We start from the raw sequence: 21,199 nt of genomic DNA on the forward strand, positions 1-21,199 counted from the left end.
TCTTCTGCTGGGTTTAGGGTTGGAATGTTCTTCCTTGTCCAGTTGCTTGAGTTGTCCCATTAAGTTATTAACTTTATCTCTTTCCGTTTTCTTGAGGAATGCTTGCTATCAATTTCCCTCTTAGGACTGCCTTTGAAGTATCCAAGAAGTTCTGATAATTTGTATATTCATTGTTGTTTTGTTCCAAAAATTTGGTGATTTCCTTATTAATCTCTTCTATAACCCTTCTGCATTTCAGCATAAGGTTATTTAGCTTCCATGTTTTTGTATGGGTATGCAGATTCCTGTATTTATTGAGTTCAACTTTTATTACATGATGGTCTGAGAAGATACAAGGAATAATTTCTATTTTTTTTAATTTGCTGAGGTTAGATTTGTGGCCTAGGATGTCATCGATTTTTGAGTATGTTCTGCAGGCTGATGAGAAGAATGTGTATTCAGTTTTGTTGGGATGAAATGTTCTGTAGATGTCTGTTAAGTCCAGATGTTGAATGGTTAAGTTTAAATCTAAAATTTCTTTGCTTAGCTTCATTTTGGAGGATCTATTCAGCACTGCTAAAGGGGTGTTAAGATCTCCAACTACTATGGAACTGTAGGAAATGAAGTTGCTCATGTCTGTTAGAGTTTCTTTTATAAATTGAGGCGCATTCTCGTTTGGTGCATAAATATTAATAATTGAACTCTCATCATATTGAGTATTACCTTTAACAAATATGAAGGGTCCATCCTTATCTTTCCTTATTTTGGTTTGTTTAAAGCCTATTGCATCTGTAAATAGGATTGAAATGCCTGCTTTTTCTGCTTCCCATTTGCCTGGAGTATAGATGACCATCCCTTCACCTTGAGTCTATATTTGTCTTTTAATGTAAGATGAGATTCTTGTATGCAATAGATATCTGGCCTGAGTTTTTTTATCCGGTCAGCCAACCTGTGCCTTTTTTTATTTTTTATTTTTTGTAGAGACAGCGTCTCACTGTACCGCCCTCAGTAGAGTGCCGTGGCGTCACACGCAGCTCACAGCAACCTGCAGCTCTTGGGCTTATGTGATTCTCTTGCCTCAGCCTCCCAAGCAGCTGGGACTACAGGCGCCCGCCACAACACCTGGCAATTTTTTTGTTGTTGTTGCAGTTTGGCCGGGGCTGGGTCCGAACCCGCCACCCTCGGTATATGGGGCCGGCGCCCCACTCACTGAGCCATAGGTGCCACCCCAACATGTGCCTTTTTAAAGGACAATTTAAACCATTCACATTAATTGAGAATATTGATAAGCTTTCTAGAGTCTGGTGGAAATTTTTAATACTTTTGCAACTGTGGAAGTTGGAATTTGATCAAAATTTTCTGGGTGGGTTTACTTTTGTGGTGGAGGATTATGCTGGTCTTTATGGAGGATAGGTTTGAGAATATCCTGAAGAGCTGGTTTAGTTAAGGCAAATTTCTTCAACATGTGAATGTCATTAAAGTATTTAATTTCTCCATCATAAATGAAACTCATTTTAGCTGGGTATAGGATACTGGGTTCAAAGTTATTTTGTTTTAGGAAATTAAAATTCAATGACCATCCTCTTCTAGTTTGAAAGGTTTCAGCAGAGAGATCTACAGTTATTCTAATATTCTTCCCCATTACCTAATGGTTTTCTTTCATCTGGCTGCTTTCAGAATTTTCTTTTTCATATTAATTTTAGTGAAATTGATTATGTTGTGTCTGGGGTATGTCTTATTCAGGTTGAGTCATGCTGTAGTTCAGAAACTGCTATCTGAATTTCAGTCTCTTGGCATGTCTGGAATGTTCTCTTTCATAATCTCATGGAGAAGAGACTTTGTGCCTTGTGAAGCCACTTCATCACTTTCGGGGACCCCTATAAGACGAATACTGATGTTCTTCAAATTATCACAGAGCTCTCTGAGACAGTGATCTGTTTTTGCCCTCCATTTCTCTTCCTCTTTGAGAGTTTGGAAGCATTTAACAGCTTTGATTTCAATGTCAGAAATCCTTTCTTCTGCTTGTTCCATTCTGTTGCTGAGGGATTATACTGTGTTTCTCAGATCTTTGAGGGCTGCAACTTCTTGTCTCAATGTGTCAAAATCTTTGGTCACTTGGTCTTTAAATTCATTTTATTCTTGAGACATCTTTTGCGTTACTGCTTGGAATTCTAATTCAATCTTATTTGCTCTCCAGATTCTGAATTAGATTTCTTAAATCTCAGCTATTTGTTTGTGCATGGGATCTTGTGCTGTGTGTGCCCCATTGTTACTTGGGGGAGTTGATCTACTATGATTATTTATATTGCAAGAGTATTTTTGTTGATTTCACCTCATGATTGTTCTTTATCATTGCCTCTCATCTTCCTCAGAGTTGGGGAGGTGTTTCTCTGGGATTAGACCCCAGTGGCATCACTCTACTGTTGCTGGATCTTTCTAGGGAATGTAGTTAGCTCCTCTGGGGCTGCCCTAGCCAGGGAGTTATGGTTGTGGGAGAAGCTCCAGAGTGTGACACACCCATATTCAGCAAGAGAGCTGGGGGTGGTGCACACGGTTCTGGGAGTGCCTGGCGCCCAGTGACTTTGGCTCAGAGGTCCCAAGACTCCATCAGTCTCTGGCCAGGAGAAGGGCTCTGTGCAGAGGCAGGGAGGGCTCTGGAGTGCACACGGCTACCAGAGTCCCTGGCCAGATTATCGGGCTGGTGTGGAAGCAGGGAGGGTGCAGGAAGGATGATGCGGGGTTGCGCTGCACCTGGAGTTCCTGGTCAGGGTGTGTAGAGGCTCAGCGGGCACAGGTCGTGGGTTGTGGCACCACTTGTATGGAAGTCCGGGCAGGTGCTGGTCACAGGTCGTGGCACAGCTCTTGCAAAGGTCCGAGCTGGCACTGATTGCGGGTTGGCCGCTGTACAGCTCTTCTGGAGGTCCCGGCAGACTTCGGTCATGGGTCACGGTGCAGGCATGCCTTGTTCACAGGCACAGTGCAGCTCTTGCGGAGTTCCAGGAGGGCGCCCATAGCGGGTGGCACCATAGCTCTTCTGAAAGTCCGACCAGGCACCGATTGCAGGTGCGGGTCGTGGTGCAGTTCTTACAGAGGTATGGGCGGGTGCTAGTAGCAGGTTGTGGCACAGCTCTTCCACAGGTCCGGGCAGTTGCCGATCGCGGGTCATTGGCCATGCTGCAGCTCTTTCAAAAGTGCCAGCAGGTGCCGGTTGTGTGTCCCGGCGCAGCTGTCATGGAGGTCCGGTTGGGCACCGGTCGTGGGCCACAGTGCAGCTCTTTCGGAGGTACTAGTGGGTGCTGATCGCAGGTTGCGTGTCTCAGCACAGCTCTTCTGGAGGTCTGGGTGGGCCAAAACCACAGACTTTTTTGTGTATCTATGTAAGCCTTTTGAACCTTGTCCTTTTGGAAAGACTTCAGACCAGTGTTCAGTTACTGTAATATGGCTGCCTTCTCTGCAAATAGGAAAGGTTACATGCAGCCCCAGTCAACAGGCTAGAGTGGAAGGGAGCAAGGCCTCGCCAAATATGGTTGAAAAAGACTGTGAGCCTCTACCCAGGATCTTGAAGCCAAGGTGGTGTTTTGTTCTTCTCATAATGGTGGCAAATAAGTAAGAAAAGAGTACACTATCTTCAGATAAATTAAGTCTGAAATTCTCCCTGGAGGTGGAAGAAGGGGCTCTCCTCTGGTAACTTACTGGTTTGATGTATGACTTTTTTGATGATAAACTGTAATCTATTGGCTAGGATTTTGTTGAGAATTTTTGCATCTATATTAGTTAGTGAAATTGGTCTAAAGTTATTTTTATTTGGGTCTTTTCCTGGTTTTGATATCAGGGTGATGTTTGCTTCATAGAAAGTGTTAGGGAAGATTCCTTCCTCTTCAATTTTCCTGGAATAATTTCTGCAGTATAGGAATAAGCTCTTCTTTGAAGGTTTGATAGAATTCTAGGGTGAAGCCATCCAGGCCAGGACATTTTTTTGTTAGGAGATTTTTTTATTGTTTCTTTGATCTCAGTGCTTGAAATTGATCTGTTCAGGAGACATATTTCATGTGGGCGATGTCTAGGGAGAGGATATGATTCCAAATATTTATCCATTTCCTTCACATTATCAGATTTCTGGGCATAAAGCTTCTGTTAGTATTCAGAGATAATCTCTTGTATCTTTGTGGAATTAGTTGTTATTTCCCCTTTATCATTTCTATTTGAGGTTACTAGAGATTTTGCTTTTTTTATTTCTAGTTAATCTGGACAAACATTTTTCTATTTTATTTATTTTTTCAAAAAACCAACTCCTTGTTTTATTACTTTTCTGAAATATTCACTTGTTTTCAATTTCATTGATGTCTAATTTAATTTTAGATATTTATTTTCTTCTGCTGGGTTTCAGCTTTGATTGTTCTTCTTTTTCCAATTCCATTAGATGGCTTGTGAGTTTGTTGATGTGCTCTCTTTCTGTTTTTCAAACGTAGGCTTCTAAAGTGATAAATTTCCCTCTCAGGACTGCTTTAGCTGTATCCCACAGCTTTGAAGGTTTCATTGTTGTGTCTTCGTTGTTGTTATACTCGAGGAAGTTAATGATATCCTCTTTTATTTCTTCCTGATCCCAACTGTCATTCAGCATAAGATTGTTTAACTTCCTTGCCTTTGTGTGAGGTTAAGTGTTTTTGTTGGAGTTTAGTTCCACTTTTATTTCCTTGTGGTCTGAGAAGATGCAAGGTAAAATTTCAATTGTTTTGATACTGTTGAAGTTTGTTTTGTGGCCTAGGATATGATCAATTTTCGAGAATGTTCCATGGGACGATGAGAAGAATGTATATCCTTTATCTTTGGGATGGAGTGTTCTATTTATGTCTATCAAGCACAGTTGTTCTGGGGTCTCATTTAAATCTCTAATATATTTGTTTAATTTCTGTTTAGAGGATCTGCTCAGCTCTGAGAGTGGGGTGTTAAAGTCCCCTGTTATGGTGTTTTAGGATATCATATTACTCAGACTATGGAAAGTCTTTCAAGAATCTGGGAGCATTTAAATTGGGTGCATAAATATTGAGAATTGAAACGTCTTCTTGGTGTATTTTTCCCTTGACCAATATGAAGTTACCATCACTGTCTTTTTTGAATTTAGTTGCTTTAAATCCACATATATCTGAAATAAGATTGCAACCCCTCTTTTCTTATGAATGCCATTTGCCTGAAAAATTGACTGCCAACCCTTAACTCTGAGTTTTAATTTGTCTTTTGATGTTTGATGTGTTTCCTGCAAACAGCATATAGATGACTTGTGTTTTTTAATCCAATCTATGCCTCTTCGGTGGAGAATTCAAGCCATTGACATTTATTGAGATAATTGATAAGTGTGGTAGCATTCTATTCATCTTATTTTGTAAAAGTCCATTGCTTAGTTATGTCTTTTGCATCATTGTGGAAGCTAGGTATTGTCTTTTAATTTCTGAGTGTTTACTTGCCTGAAGGTTCATTGTGAAGGTCAGTGTGTAGAACAGGTTGAAATATTTCATGTAATGCTGGTCTTGTTGTGGCAAATTTCCTCAATGTTTGAATATCAGTAAAAGATTTGATTTCTCCATCCATTTTGAAGCTTAGCTTAGTGGGATATAGAATTCTGGGCTGGAAATTGTTCTGTTTAAGAATATTAAAGATAGATTAATATAGTCTTCTGGCTTGAAAAGTCTCATTAGAAAAGTCCACAGTCACCCTGATAGATTTGCCCCTGTAAGTCAGTTGACACTTACTCCTGGAAGCTTGCAAAATCTTTTCTTTTGTCTTGAATTTAGATAGATTAATCACAGTATGTCTTGGATAAGCTCTATTTTTGTTGAGGCGACCAGGGGACTTATATTTCTCTGAAAAGAGTGTCAGAATCTTTGGTGATATTTAGAAAATTTTCAGTTATAATATTCTTTAGTATGGCTTACATTCCTCTGGAGCATTCTTCTTCCCCTTCTGGAATACCTATAACTCATATATTTGAACACTTCATAAAGTCCCATAATTCTGTTAGTGAACATTCTGCTTTCTCACCATTCTTTTCTGCCTCTTTAACTATACGAGCTATCTGAAGAGCTTTACCCTCTACCCTAAGATTCTTTCTTCTGCATGATCTAATCTGTTGTTGATACTTTCTATTGGATCTTTAAGGTCCCTAATTGACTGCTTCAGTTCCTTCAGCTATGCTATATCCTTTCTATATTCTTCATACCATTCATCTCTTATTTGATTCTGTTTTTGGATTTCCTTTTGGTTATTTTCCACTTTCTTAGGAGTTTACTTTATTGTTTTCATCATCTGCATTTTAAATTACCCCTCTATCATTTCTGAAATTTCATTATAGGTGGAATCCTCTGCTGTAGCTACCTCATGGTCCCTTGAAGGGGTTGCTCTGGACTAGTATTTCATGTTGCCAGAATTTTTCTGCTGTTCTTCTTCATGAGTATTTTCTTGTATCTGTTTCATTGCCCTTTCCTTTCACTTCCTCTTGCTCCATAATATACTATTTCTCTGGCCTAAAGTTTTAATAAGTCCTTTTGGTATGGCACCAGAAGGATGAGATTATTGAAGTGCAAGAAGGGAAAAAATATTTTTAAAAGAAAGAAAGAAGATGAAAAAGAAATATTGACAAAAAGAAGAAAGGCTGCAAAAGAGGGAGACAGGAGTAACATGGGTGTATAGAAAGGTACTTTGATCCAACCTTAAAAATCCCCAACCTCTGGGGGTGCTGGGTTGGGTGGTTCCCTTGAGGTCAACAGCTCTTTGCTAGCCTGATCAGACACAGCACTCCACCTCCATCAGGTAGAGAGGAAAGACAAAAATACTATAAATCAAATCAAAACAACCAAACATAAAACCGTACGGAATAAAATTGGGGTGGGGAGGAATACAAATGATAGGGGCAGAAAAAGTGGCAAAAATGAAACTCTAATTGTTAAGGAAGGGATAAATAGAAGATTGTGTTTAAACTAGAATATTGAATTTAAAAAGAGATAAAAAAGAATAACGAAAGAAAAATAGAAAAATGTTGAGGAAAAATGTTGAAAGTCAGAAAAAAACCTCAAAAACCTCAATATATCTTGCTGAATATTGTCCGATCAACTGGTGAGCTGAGCTATGAGATGTTAATCACAATGCTGTACGAGATGGAGACTGGAGACTTCTGCTGATTTCTCTTACCCCGCAGGCTTGGGAGCCCTAATATCTCCTCAGCTCATGAAATCGACCCTCCAAACTGTAAGTCGTGGCTAAGCAGAAGCTTTCTAAGAAAAGCACTTATCACTGGGATCTCTCCTGTTGTGTCTGCCTGCTTATCCAGTGTGCCAAAACTGATCTCACTCTATGCCCCTGAGAGCCAAGGCTCTTAATCTGCCGAATACTTAGATCCTTGCTCTTCCCCAGTGTCTCAGTCACCACTTTTGGACAGCTTAGTCACCAGATTACTCACTCGAGATCACGCTGCAATTCTCAGGGGCAGCTCCCCCACAGTGGCTGTGCGGGCAGCCCACAGCTGAACAATATTAGTTCCTTTCTGGCTCAGCAGCTCAGTCTGGGGCCCAAGACAATGTCCAAATTCTTCAGCACACCTATCCAAGATCTCCCAAGGAAGTTCAATCGAGTGCCTAAGCCCTCACCCCCAAAACAAAACAGCCTGCAAGTAAAGATTTTCCTGCTGAAGTCTCCCTGTTGCTATGGTTACAGCTGCGGGCAGCCTCTGACACAAATAACACACCTACCACTTGCCAGTTTTCCACTGCTTTTGTCCTCCTTTATGGGGTCCAGAAGTCTCTCACTGACTCCACGTGTCACCAAAGGGAAGCCTCTGGGCAGAACCCACCAACCAGCGATGCCTGGAGTTTTCTCTCCCCAATCTCACTGTGCCCAGCTTCAAAGGAGCTGTTAATCAGGCACCATCTTCATCAAAATGAAGTTTTATTGCAACACAGCCTGGCCTGCATACCATCTAGACTCTGGAGAGAAATGGCTGATAAATGAGTCCTTAGCCTTTTATAATGATGTAATATTGTTTAAAATTACAAGTCTCATTAAAATACTTAGGTTTGTTTTTTTCTTGGCAGGATTTATGAGTTTAAAATTAGTAATAAACAATATATTTTAATTTCTGATCTGTGTTATGTAGCTAATTTATAGTATATAAAAGTGGTTAACAGAAAAATAACTTAAATTAACTAAAACCTAGGTAAACTGCTAAGATAAAATGCTATGTACTTAAAAGATTAATAATCTGAATAAAAATATACGTATTAAACCTAGTAAATATAATTTCTGCCTCTGTCTGTGTGTTTACATATGTCATATAATTGTGATATTTCACTACCAAAATATGCAAAAGATCTCTAATTAATTGGCTTTTTTAAAAAAAGAAAAAGTAAGTGCTTAAATAAAATATTTTATCAAGAAAACAGAACTAAAATACTTTTTCATTCTAATGCCTTGATAATCTTTGATAAATAATATTAGTTTTAAAACTGTTTTAAAAGAAGGGGAGAGAACATGGTTGATGAGAGGCAACTTTAGCAAAAGGCTCCTGACCAGAAGGTGAGATTTTGGACAGATGTGGGCCCTGAAACTGAAGTAGGGGAGCTGAGATAGAAAACAAGATAGACAAATACACATCATCTTGGCTGTGGCAACCTGTGACTCTAAGAAAGAGGATCCTAGTAAACAAATTCCAGGTACAAAGCCCATTATCATGAGAACAAGAGACTATTCCCCCCTAGTGTGAGCCTCACTGCAGAGATTTGAGGAGAAGACAAATATTTGAGAAGAAGACAAATAATCTCTTATTTTACCCCATGGATGATAATCTCAAAGTACTGGGCATCCTTCCCCAGAGAGGTCCCCTGTGAGTCTAGGTATCATCCTGCCCAGCATAAAAATCAACAAATACTCTCACTGCAATACTGAACTTTCAGTACACCCATCCCCCTTTGCCCAGTGGTCTGAAAGTCTACCCTCTGAAGAACTCAGAGTTTATGGCTGTCCCCAAGGAAGTCTGGGCATTGTACACATAGAAATGATTTAATAAAAAAAAATTAAAATAAAAAAAAGAAGAAATGCAGAAAGAGTGACTCCAGTGGAGGTGGAGGTTGGTGGAAAGAGAGTGACTTTGGGAGAGAGAAACAAGTGTGATATTGCCTTGTGGGGCAACAACATAGATCCCACACCTTGGGCTTTCAGTACTGGAGCCTCTGATGTCAGGATAGGGTTGCCACAGGCAGGTGAGGTCACCCCATTGGAACATTTAGGGGTGGAGCCACTGACTCCCAGTTTGATGTTAAAGGGCAGAGACTTTGATGCCCAGTTTGGACTTTCGAGGGCAGAACCTCTGACACCCAGTTTGGACTTGCAAGAGCTGGCTGCTGATGCCAGGTTTGGACTTTCAAGGGAAGAAAAACTGAGGCCCAGTTTGGACTTACAGGGGTGGGTGGGCTGATGCCTTTGTCCTGACTGTGGATAGTGATCTTTCCTGAATTAGTGGTCTGCTGGAGGGGACCAGGCTCCATGCCCTTGTGTTTGTTGGTTGGAACTGTCTGTGGATTTCCACTATTGGGATATTGAAGACCCATTGAGCTCTCCAAAGGAACAGTGATTTTACTCTCTGGGTCAATTTGTTTGCCCCTCTAGACTTGGGCTGTCCAACTGGGATCCCTTTGAAGTTGAGTGCCCATTGTTTTAAAGTGGAAAAGGACAGAATATCCTACACCAGCTGTTGTTGGTGGGGAGGAAGGGCACCACAGATGCTTGTATTTCTCCCCAGATAAGATTCCAGCCTAACACCTCGATTCCTTGAGATTGGGTAGAGGTGGCTGATTTCAGGTCAGAGCAATCTTGTGCTCTTTTACTAAGCAGGTCGTCAGAGTCTTAGGCTACAGCTCTGAAAGGTACCTTTGTAAGGCTGTAGGGAAAAATGTACAGTCACAAGCATGAGCTCATTGGTTAAAGGTGGATTAACTCTACTTCTTGGGGCACCTAATCCAGACTTACCCTACCACATTAAATAGCAAAATTGCAGAAAATATTCATGGGAGAAGAACCAGAGGATGATCTCTAGCAACATGAATAATCAGAGTAGATCAAATCCCACAAGGAATGACAAAGGAGATAAAACAGAAGATGCCATTCATAGACAAATGGCTGAAGTATCAGAAATAGAATTCAGAATATGAATGGCAAATAAGACCAATAGAATGGAAGAAAAGTTAGAAATTGAAATTCATAGAGTACTTCAAAAGTTGTCTCAGGAAATCAATGAATTGAAAGACAAAATCTCCAAGGATACGGACATAATGAGAATAGAAATAGCAGAGCTCAAGGAAATGAGAAAGTTATGTGGAGAGCTTTGTAAGACTGTAGAATCCCTAAGTAATAGAGTTGAGCAGTCAGAAAAAAAGGATATTTGAACTTGAACACAAAGTTTTTGAATGCTCCCAAATGCTCAGAAAGGCAGAGAAGTGGAGAGGAAAAAGGGAAAATTCCCTGAAAGAGTTGTGGGAACACTGCAAAAGAGCAAACATTTGTATCATAGGAATACCTGAAAGAGAATAGGATGGTCCTAAAGACACAGATGATTTACTCCAAGATATAATGGAGGAGAATTTCCCAAGGATGGCAAGAGATACAAAAATACCCATAGACACTTCCCAAGAACCAGAAGTAAAGGGCTGCATCTGTCAGGACTTCTGGGTTTGCTGCAAATGAGTCACCAGGTCTACACTAATTTCCAGGGAGTGCAGGCAGCAAAGAATAGGAGTTCTGGGGAGGCAGAGCAAGATGGCGGTCAAGTAACAGCTTCTTTGCATCTGGGCACCGTGAGTCTGGGGAGATAGGAATCCAGGCATCTCTGGCTGGTGGGATCTGCCTTTCATCACCCCTGCAAGGATACAGGGAGTCAGTGAGAGACTTCTGGACCGCAAGAGGAAGAATAAAACAGTGGAAAAATGGCAAGTGGCTGCATGTATTCAATCCATCTAAATCCGCCCGCAACTGTAAGTTCCATCGCAGCAAGACTGCAAACCAGAAAGGCCTTACCTGTGAACTGTTTTGGTGTCTTTGGACTTGGCAATCAGTTGAACTGGCTTGGGGAGAGCCTGAGCTGGAGTGTGGAGAACTTTGGCCTTAGTCTAGGGCCCCAGTCTGAGCCACTGAGCCAGACAGAACTAATAGTGTTTGGCTGTGGGTCACAGGGAGCCATTGTGAGCGATCTGCCCCCGCAAGCTCTGCCATCAGGGAAGCAAAGCTAGAATCAGATGGGAGCTGGTAACCCAGTGACCAAGTAGCCTAAGGGTGGGGTCTGAGCCCCCTTGCAGCACTAACACTCAGGGGCAGAGTGAGAACAGTTTTGGCACACTGTGTATGTGGATAGCCACTTCAGCAGTCATTCCAGCAACAAGAATTTAATGGGAAAGCTTCTGCTCAGTAAGTTTACAAGTTCAAAATGCCTTTTAAGTGGGCTGAAGAGAGATTTAGGGTGTCTACCTGATGAGGTTTGAGAAATCAGAAGCGTCCAGTCGTACCAGAACTGTGATTGACATCTCATACCCCAGAGGAGTCGTACCAGAACTGTAATTGACATCTCATACCCCAGAGGACCACGAGTTGCCCAGACAATATTCACTAATATATACAAACTGCTTTGTTTTTGTTGTGTTTTTTTTTTTGTTTGGTTCTTTTTTTTTGTTTGTTTATTTTGATGCTGTTGATGTTCTTTTGTTTTTTAATTTCAACCTTTTCCATACAGATCCTTTTTCTTTCTCATTTTTTCTGGTTTAATTATAATTTCCCATTGCTGCCTTTTTCAATAACTAGAACTTCATTTTTGCTAGTGTTTCTACCGCTATTATTTGATTTATTCACCCAATTTTATCCTGTAAAGTTCTCTGTTTACTTGTTTTGGTTTGATTTATAGCATTTTTGTCTTTCCTCTCTACTTGGTGGAGGTGGGGTACTGTGTCTGATCAGGTTAGCAAAGAGCTGCTGACCTCAAGGGAACCACCCAACTGGGCACCCCCAGAAGGTGGGGTTTTTTTAAGGTTGTGTCAAAGTACCCTACTGTACACCTATATTGCTCTGTCTCCCTCTTTCTGTGCCTTTCTTCTATTTGTTAATATTCCTTTTATCTACCTACTCTCCTTTCTCTATTTTTCTTTTTTCTGCCTATCACTCAGTCTTCCATTCTTTCATCCCTTTTTTGCTCTTCAACCTTTTCACCCTTCAGGTCCTGTAACCCTTAGTCCACAGGCACAAGAACTTAAAGAGCAAGAAGAAGTAAAAGGAAAATTAGGGCAAGGAAACAGATAAAAGAAATCACTCATGAGGAAGAATCAGCAGAAAACTCCAGGCAACAAGAAGAACTAGTCCAGAACAACCCCGCCCAGGGACCAAGAGGTAGCTACTGCAGAAGATTCCATCTATAAAGAAATGTTAGGAATGACAGAAAGGGAATTTAGAATACACATGTTGAAAACAATGAAATAAATGACGGAAACAATGAAGGAAACTGCTAATAAAGTGGAAAATAACCAAAAGGAAATCCAAAAACAGAATCAAATAAGATATGAACGATATGGAGAATATAAAAAGGATATAGCAGACCTGAAGGAACTGAAACAGTCAATCAGGGAACTTAAAGATGTAATGGAAAGTATCAGCAACAAGTTAGACCATGCAGAAGAAAGAATTTCAGAGGTAGAAGACAAAGTTCTTGAGATAACTCAGATAGTAAAAGAGGCAGAAAAGAAGAGAGAGAAAGCAGAACGTTGACTGTCAGAATTATGGGACTTTATGAAGTGTTCCAACATACGAGTTATAGGAATTCCAGAAGGGGAAGAAGAATGCCTCAGAGGAATGGAAGCCATACTAGAGAATAATATAAAAGAAAATTTCCCAAATATCACCAAAGATTCTGACACCCCGCTTTCAGAGGAATATCGGACCCTAGGTCGCGTCAACTCTAACCAAGCTTCTCCAAGACACATTGTGATGAACCTGTCCAAAGTCAAGACAAAAGAAAAGATTCTGCAAGACTTCTCTAATGAAAATTTCCAAGCAAGAAGACAATGGCCATCTACCTTTAATCTACTTAAACAGAACAATTACCAGCCCAGAATTCTGTACACTGCTAAGCTAAGCTTAAAAATTGACGGAGAAATGCAATCATTTACGGATATACTAACATAGAGGAAATTCAACACAACGAGACCAGCTCTACAGGAAATACTTCAACCTGTTCTGCACACTGACCACCACAATGGATCAGCAGCAAGGTAAGAACTCAGAAATTAAAGGACAGAACCTAACCTCCACACTGATGCAAAAGATGAAACTAAGCAACGGACTCTCACAAAATAAGATAAATAGAATACTACCACACTTACCAATTATCTCAATAAATGTTAATGGCTTGAATTACCCACTGAAGAGACATAGATTGGCTTACTGGATTAAAAAACACAAGCCATCCATTTGCTGTCTGTAAGAAACACACCTGGCTTCAAAAGACAAATTAAAGCTCCTAGTCACGGGTTGGAAGATAATTTTTCAGGCAAATGGAATTCAGAAGAAAAGAGGAGTTGCAATCTTATTTTCAGATACATGTGGATTTAAAGCAAATAAAGTCAAAAAAGACAAATATGGTCGCTTTATATTGGTCAAGGGAAAAATACAACAAGAAGACATTTCTATTCTAAATATTTATGCACCCAATTTAAATGCTCCCAGATTCTTGAAACAGACCTTACTCAGTCTTAGCAATATGATATCTGATAATACCATACTAAAAGGGGACTTTAACACTCCTCTTACAGAGATGGACAGATCCTCTAAACAAAAATTAAACAAAAATGTAAGAGTATTAAATGAGACCCTCGAACAACTGTGCTTGATAGATGCATATAGAACACTCCACCCCAAAGATAAAGAATATACATTCTTCTCATCACCCCATGGAACATTCTCCAAAATTGATCATATCCTGAGACCCAAAACAAATATCAACAGAATCAAAAGAATTGAAATTTTACCTGGTATCTTCTCAGACCATAAGGCACTAAAGGTGGAACTCAACTCTTACAAAAATGCTCAACCCCACCCAAAGGCATAGAAATTAAATAATCTTCTGTTGAGTAACAGATGTTTGCAGGAAGAAATAAAACAGGAAATCATTAACTTCCTTGAGCACAACAACAATGAAGACACAAGCTACCAAAACCTGTGGAATACTGCAAAAGCAGTTTTGAGAGGGAAATTCATCACTTTAGTTGCCTACATTCTAAAAACAGAAAGAGAGCGAATCAACAATCTCACAAGAGATCTTATGGAATTGGAAAAAGAAGAACAATCTAAGCCTAAACTCAGTAGAAGAAAAGAAATATCCAAAATCAAATCAGAGATCAATGAAATTGAAAACAAAAGAATCATTCAGAAAATTAATGAAACAAGGAGTTGGTTTTTTTAAAAAATAAATAAAATAGATAAACCATTGGCCAGACTAACGAGGAATAGAAAAGTAAAATCTCTGGTAACCTCAATCAAAAATGATAAAGGGGAAATAACAACTGATCCCACAGAGATACAAGAGATCATCTCTGAATACTACCAGAAACTCTGTGTTGAGAAATTTGACAATGTGAAGGAAATGGATAAATACTTGCAATCACCCCCTCTCCCTAGACTCAGCCAGGAAGAAACAGATCCTCTGAACAGACCAATTTCAAGCACTGAGATCAAAGAAATAATAAAAAATCTTCCAACCAAAAAATTTCCTGGTCCAGATGGCTTCACTCCAGAATTCTATCAAACCTTCAAGGAAGAGCTTATTCCTGTACTGCAGAAATTATTCCAAAAAATTGAGGAAGAAGGAATGTTCCACAACACATTCTATGAAGCTAACATCACCCTGATACCAAGAGCAGGAAAAGATCCAAACAAAAAGGAGAATTTCAGACCAATCTCACTCATGAATATAGATGCAAAAATGCTCAACAAAATCCTAGCCAATAGATTACATCTTATCATCAAAAAAGTCATTCATCATGATCAAGTAGGCTTCATCCCAGGGATGCAAGGCTGGTTTAACATACACAAGTCCATAAACATTATCCACCATATTAACAGAGGCAAAAATAAAGATCACATGATCCTCTAAATAGATGCAGAAAACGCATTTGATAAAATCCAGCATCCTTTTCTAATTAGAACACTGAAGAGTATAGACATAGGTGGCACATTTCTAAAACTGATTGAAGCTATCGATGACAAACCCACAGCCAATATTTTACTGAATGGAGTAAAACTGAAAGCTTTTCCTCTTAGAACTGGAACCAGACAAGGTTTTCCTATGTCACCTTTACTATTCAACGTACTGCTGGAAGTTCTAGCCAATACAATTAGGCAAGACAAGGAAATAAACGGAATTCAAATGGGAGCAGAGGAGGTCAAACTCTCCCTCTTTGCTGACGACATGATCTTATACTTAGTGAAGCCCAAAGACTCAACCACAAGACTCCTAGAAGTCATCAAATAATACAGTAATGTTTCGGGATATAAAATCAATGTCCACACGTCAGCAGCCTTTGTATACACCAATAACAGTCAAGATGAGAAGCTAATTAAGGACACAACTCCCTTCACCATAGTTTCAAAAAAAATGAAATACCTAGGAATATACCTAACGAAGGAGGTGAAGGACCTCTATAAAGAAAACTATGAACTCCTCAGAAAGGAAATAGCAGAGGATATTAACAAATGGAAGAACATACCATGCTCATGGACGGGAAGAATCAACATTGTTAAAATGTCTATACTTCCCATAGCAATCTACCTATTCAATGCCATTCCTATCAAAATACCATCAGCATACTTTCAAGATTTGGAAAAAACGATTCTGCATTTTGTATGGAACCGGAAAAAAACCCGTATAGCTAAGGCAGTTCTTAGTAATAAAAATAAATCTGGGGCATCAGCATACCAGATTTTAGTCTGTACTACAAAGCCATAGTGGTCAAGACAGCATGGTACTGGCACAAAAACAGAGACATAGACACTTGGAATCGAATTGAAAACCAAGAAATGAAACTAACATCTTACAACCACCTAATCTTCAATAAACCAAAGAAGAACATACCTTTGGGGAAAGAATCCCTATTCAATAAATGTTGTTGGGAGAATTGGATGTCTACATGGAAAAGACTGAAACTGGACTCACACCTTTACCCACTCACAAAAATTGATTCAAGATGGATAAAGGACTTAAATTTAAAACATGAAACAATAAAAATCCTCCAAGAAAGCATAGGGAAAACCCTGGAAGATATTGGCCTGGGGAAAGACTTCATGAAGAAGACTGCCATGGCAATTGCAACAACAACAAAAATAAACAAATGGGACTTCATTAAACTGAAAAGCTTCTGTACAGCTAAGGAGACAATAACCAAAGCAAAGAGACAACCTACACAATGGGAAAGGATATTTGCATATTTTCAATCAGACAAAAGCTTGATAACTAGGATCTATAGAGAACTCAAATTAATGCACATGAAAAAAGCCAACAATCCCATATATCAATGGGCAAGAGACATGAATAGAACTTTCTCTAAAGATGACAGACGAATGACTAACAAACACATGAAAAAATGTTCATCATCTCTATATATTAGAGAAATGCAAATCAAAACAACCCTGAAATATCATCTAACCGCAGTGAGAATGGCCCACATCACAAAATCTCAAAACTGCAGATGCTGGCATGGATGTGAAGAGAAGGGAACACTTTTACACTGCTGGTGGAACTGCAAACTAGTACAACCTTTCTGGAAGGAAGTATGGAGAAACCTCAAAGCACTCAAGCTAGACCTCCCATTTGATCCTGCAATCCCATTACTGGGCATCTACCCAGAAGGAAAAAAATCCTTTTATCATAAGGACACTTGTACTAGACTGTGTATTGCAGCTCAATTTACAATTGCCAAAATGTGGAAACAGCCTAAATGTCCACCAACCCAAGAATGGATTAACAAGCTGTGGTATATGTATACCATGGAATACTATTCAGCCATTAAAAAAAGTGGACACTTTACATCCTTCATATTAACCTGGATGGAAGTAGAAGACATTATTCTTAGTAAAGCATCACAAGAATGGAGAAGCATGAATCCTATATTCTCAATTTTGATATGAGGACAATTAATGACAATTAAGGTTATGGGGGGGAAGCAGAAAGAAGGACAGAGGGAGGGGAGTTGGGCCTTGGTGTGTGTCACACTTTATGGGGGCAAGACATGATTGAAAGAGGGACTTTACCTAACAATTGCAATCAAGGTAACCTGGCTTATTGTGCCCTCAATGAATCCCCAACAATATGAAAAAGAGGAATATAATAACAATAATAAAATGTAAAAAAAAAAAAAAAAATTCACATAGACAGTTTAAGAACCCCAGAAAGACTCAATCCCAATAAAGTATCTCCTGGACACATTGTAATTAACTTTGCAAAAGTGATTATGAAGGAGAATATTCTGCAAGCATCGAGACGTAAGCGAAGCATTGCCTAGAAAGGGAGAAATACCAGAATGACTGCAGATCTCTTAGCCCAAATTATTCAAGCCAGAAGAGGATTGTCACCAACCTTCAATCTCCTAAGGGAAAACAATTTTCAGCCCAGTGTTATATATCCAGCTAAACTGAGTTCCATTTTGGGATTGAGAAATCAAATACTTCACTGACATACACATGTTGAAGAAATTTGCCATAACTAAAGCAGCTCTTCAGGATATTGTCAGACTCATTTTCCATAATGACCAGCACAATGGTCTACCAGAAATGTAAACTCACCCAAAATGTATTCAACAAAACCACACTTCCACTATAGTGAAAGGATTAAAAATATCCATTGGACCTTTGAATATCATGACACCTAAAATGTTACCATGCCTATCAATCTTCTCAATTAATATGAATGTCTTAAATAGTACTCTAAAGAGGTACAGAATAGCTGACTTGATATAAAAACTCAGGTCATATATCTGTTGCATACAAGAGTCTCATCTTATCTTAAAAGATAAAAAACAAGTCAGGGTGAAGGAATGGTCTTTTATAACACAGGCAAACAAAAATTAGAAAAACCAGGTGTTGCCATTCTATTTGTGGATATAGTAGGTTTTAAACCAATGAAGGTAAGAAAAGCTAAGGATGGAAACTACTTATTTGTCAAGGGAAACCCTCAATATGAAGAGATTTGGATATTTAAAATTTATGCACCCTACCACAATGTTCCACAATTTATAAAGCAAACCCTAACAGATGTGAACAATTTGATATCTTCCAGCACTATAATAGTTGGAGATTTTAAGACCCCTTTGGCAGTCTGGACAGATCCTCCAAGAAGAAACTAAACAAGGAAATAATGGACTTGAACTTGAGGCTAGAACAAATGGACTTAACAGACATCTACAGAACATTTCATCTTAACAAAACTGAGTATACATTCTTCTCATCAGCCCATGGATCATCATCCAAAATAGACCATATCTTAGGACACAAGTCAGATCTCAGAAAATTTAAAAGGATGGAAATTATTCCTTGTATCTTCTGTGATCATCACGGAATAAAAGTTGAATTCTACAGAAATATATATATATATATACTTTTAAGAGACAGAGTCTCACTTTGTCACCCTTGGTAGAGTGCCATGACATCACATCTCACATCAACCTCCAGTTCTTGGGCTTAGGTGATTCTCTTGCCTCAGCCTCCTGAGTATTTGGGACTACAGGCACCTGCCACAATGCCTGAATACTTTTGTTGCAATTTGGCCCAGGCCTGGTTTGAACCTGCCACCCTTGTTACATGGGGCTGGCACCCTACTCAATAAGCCACAGGTGTCGTCCAAGCAATAGAAATATTTATACTCAAACTAAACCATGTAAAATAAATAACCTTATGCTAAATGATAGCTGGGGTCAAAGATGAGATTAAGAAGGAAATCAGCATATTTTTAGAACAAAATGACAATGAAGACACAAATTATCAAAACATATGGGATGCTGCAAAGGCAGACATAAGAGGGAAATTTATAGTGTTAGAAGCCTTCATCAAGATAACAGAAAGAGAGGAAGTTAACAACTTAATGGGTCATCTAAAGCAACTGGAAAAGGAAGACCTTTCCAACCTCAAACCCAGTAGAAGAAAAGAAATAACCCAAATTAGAGAAGAATGAAATGAAATTGGAAAAAAAAATAATCATTCAGAAAATCAACAAAACAAAAAGTTGGTTTTCTGAAAAGATAAACAAAATTGATAAACCTTTACCAACCTACCCAGAAACAGAAAAATAAAACCTCTAATATTGTCAATCAGAAGCAATAATGGAAAAATAACAACAGGCATCTCAGAAATTCAAACACTCCTCTATGATTAGTACAGAAGACTCTATTGCTACGAAAGCTATGTTAACTAGTGTGATGAAAATGTGTCAAACGATCTATGAACCAAGTGTATGGTGCCCCATGATCATACTAATGTACACAGCTATGATTTAATAAAAATAAAAAAATAAAATAAAATAAAAATAAATTTGGACTTAAGGAACCAAAAAAAAAAAAAAAAGAAAAGAAAAAGAAAAGAAAATATGAAGGAAATGGACCAACACCTGGAAGCATGCCACCTTCCTAGACTCAGCCAGATAAATTTAGAAATTTGGAATAGACTTATATCAAGCACTGAAATAGCATCCACTATACGAAATCTCCCAAAAAAGAAAAGTCTGGAACCAGATGGCTTCACATCAGAATTCTACCATACCTTTAAAGAGAAACTGGTCTTATATTACATAACCTTTTCCAAAACATAGAAAAAGAAGGAATACTTCTGAACACATTCTATGAACCAAAATCACCCTGATCCCCAAACCAGGAATGGACCCAAGAAAGAAAGAAAATGATAGGCCAATATTATTGATGAATATCCATGTATAAATACTCAATAAAACCCTAGCAACCAGAATAAAACAACACATCAAAAAATGATACACAGTAATGAAGTTGCTTTTATCCCAGGGTTACAAGGCTGGTTCAACATACGTAAATCTATAAATATAATACATCACATAAAAAAAAAAAAAAAACAAAGACCGTATGATTCTCTTGATTGATGCAGAAAAGGCTTTTCATAATATCCAGCACCCATTTATGATCAGAACACTTAAGGAAATAGGCTTAGCCAGGACTTTTCTTAAACTGATAGAGGCCATCTATAGCAAACCCACAGCCAATATCATATTGAATGGAGTAAAATTAAAACATTTCTCCTCAGATCTGGAACTACACAAGAATGCCTTTGTCTCCACTGCTTTTCAACATAGTAATGGAAGTCTTAGCCATCGCAGTCAGGCAAGAGAAAGTGATCACGGGTATCCAGATGGGGTCAGAGGAGATCAAACTCTCACTCTTTGTGGATGACATGATTTTATGCCTGTAAAACCCCAGAGATTGAACTACACAATTCTTAGAAGTGATCAAGGAATACAGCAGGGTCTCAGGATACAAAATCAATATTCACAAATCAGTAGCTTTTAATATACAAACAATAGTCAAGCTGAAAAATCAGTCAAGGACTCTATTCCTTTTACAGTAGAGTCAGAAAAGAGGAAATATTTGGGAATTTACCAAACAAAGGATGTGAAAGGTATTTACAAAGGGAAGTATAAAAGTATTTCTCTATAAAAAAAATATCTGAAGGTATTAACAAAAACAAACAAACAAACAAAAACAAAAAACAAACAAAAAAACACATGCTTATGGCAGGGAAGAATTAACACTATTAAAATGTCCATACTACCGAAAGCAATATACACATTTATTGCAATCTCTATTAAAGCACATCTGTCATACTTTATCTTTTTTTTTTTTTTTTTTGCGACAAAGTCTCACTATGTTGTCCTTGGCAGACTGTCGTGGCATCACAGTTCACAGCAACCTTCAACTCTTGAGCTTAAGTGATACTCTTTTTTTTTAAAGATTTACTCCTTTTAATTAAATTATACCATTAACTTATAAAAATGTGAAGTTCAACATCTGTAGTCTTCAAAACTAAATAGCTTCCAATACAGTAACCTAGTTGATGGTTTACATGTGTCTAAAATGTATGAAGAACCCTTAAGACTTGAACACATTATGGAGTTCTTTTGAATTATGTACAGTCA

Source organism: Nycticebus coucang, chromosome X (genome assembly GCF_027406575.1).
Source record: "Nycticebus coucang isolate mNycCou1 chromosome X, mNycCou1.pri, whole genome shotgun sequence".
NCBI lineage: Eukaryota > Metazoa > Chordata > Mammalia > Primates > Lorisidae > Nycticebus > Nycticebus coucang.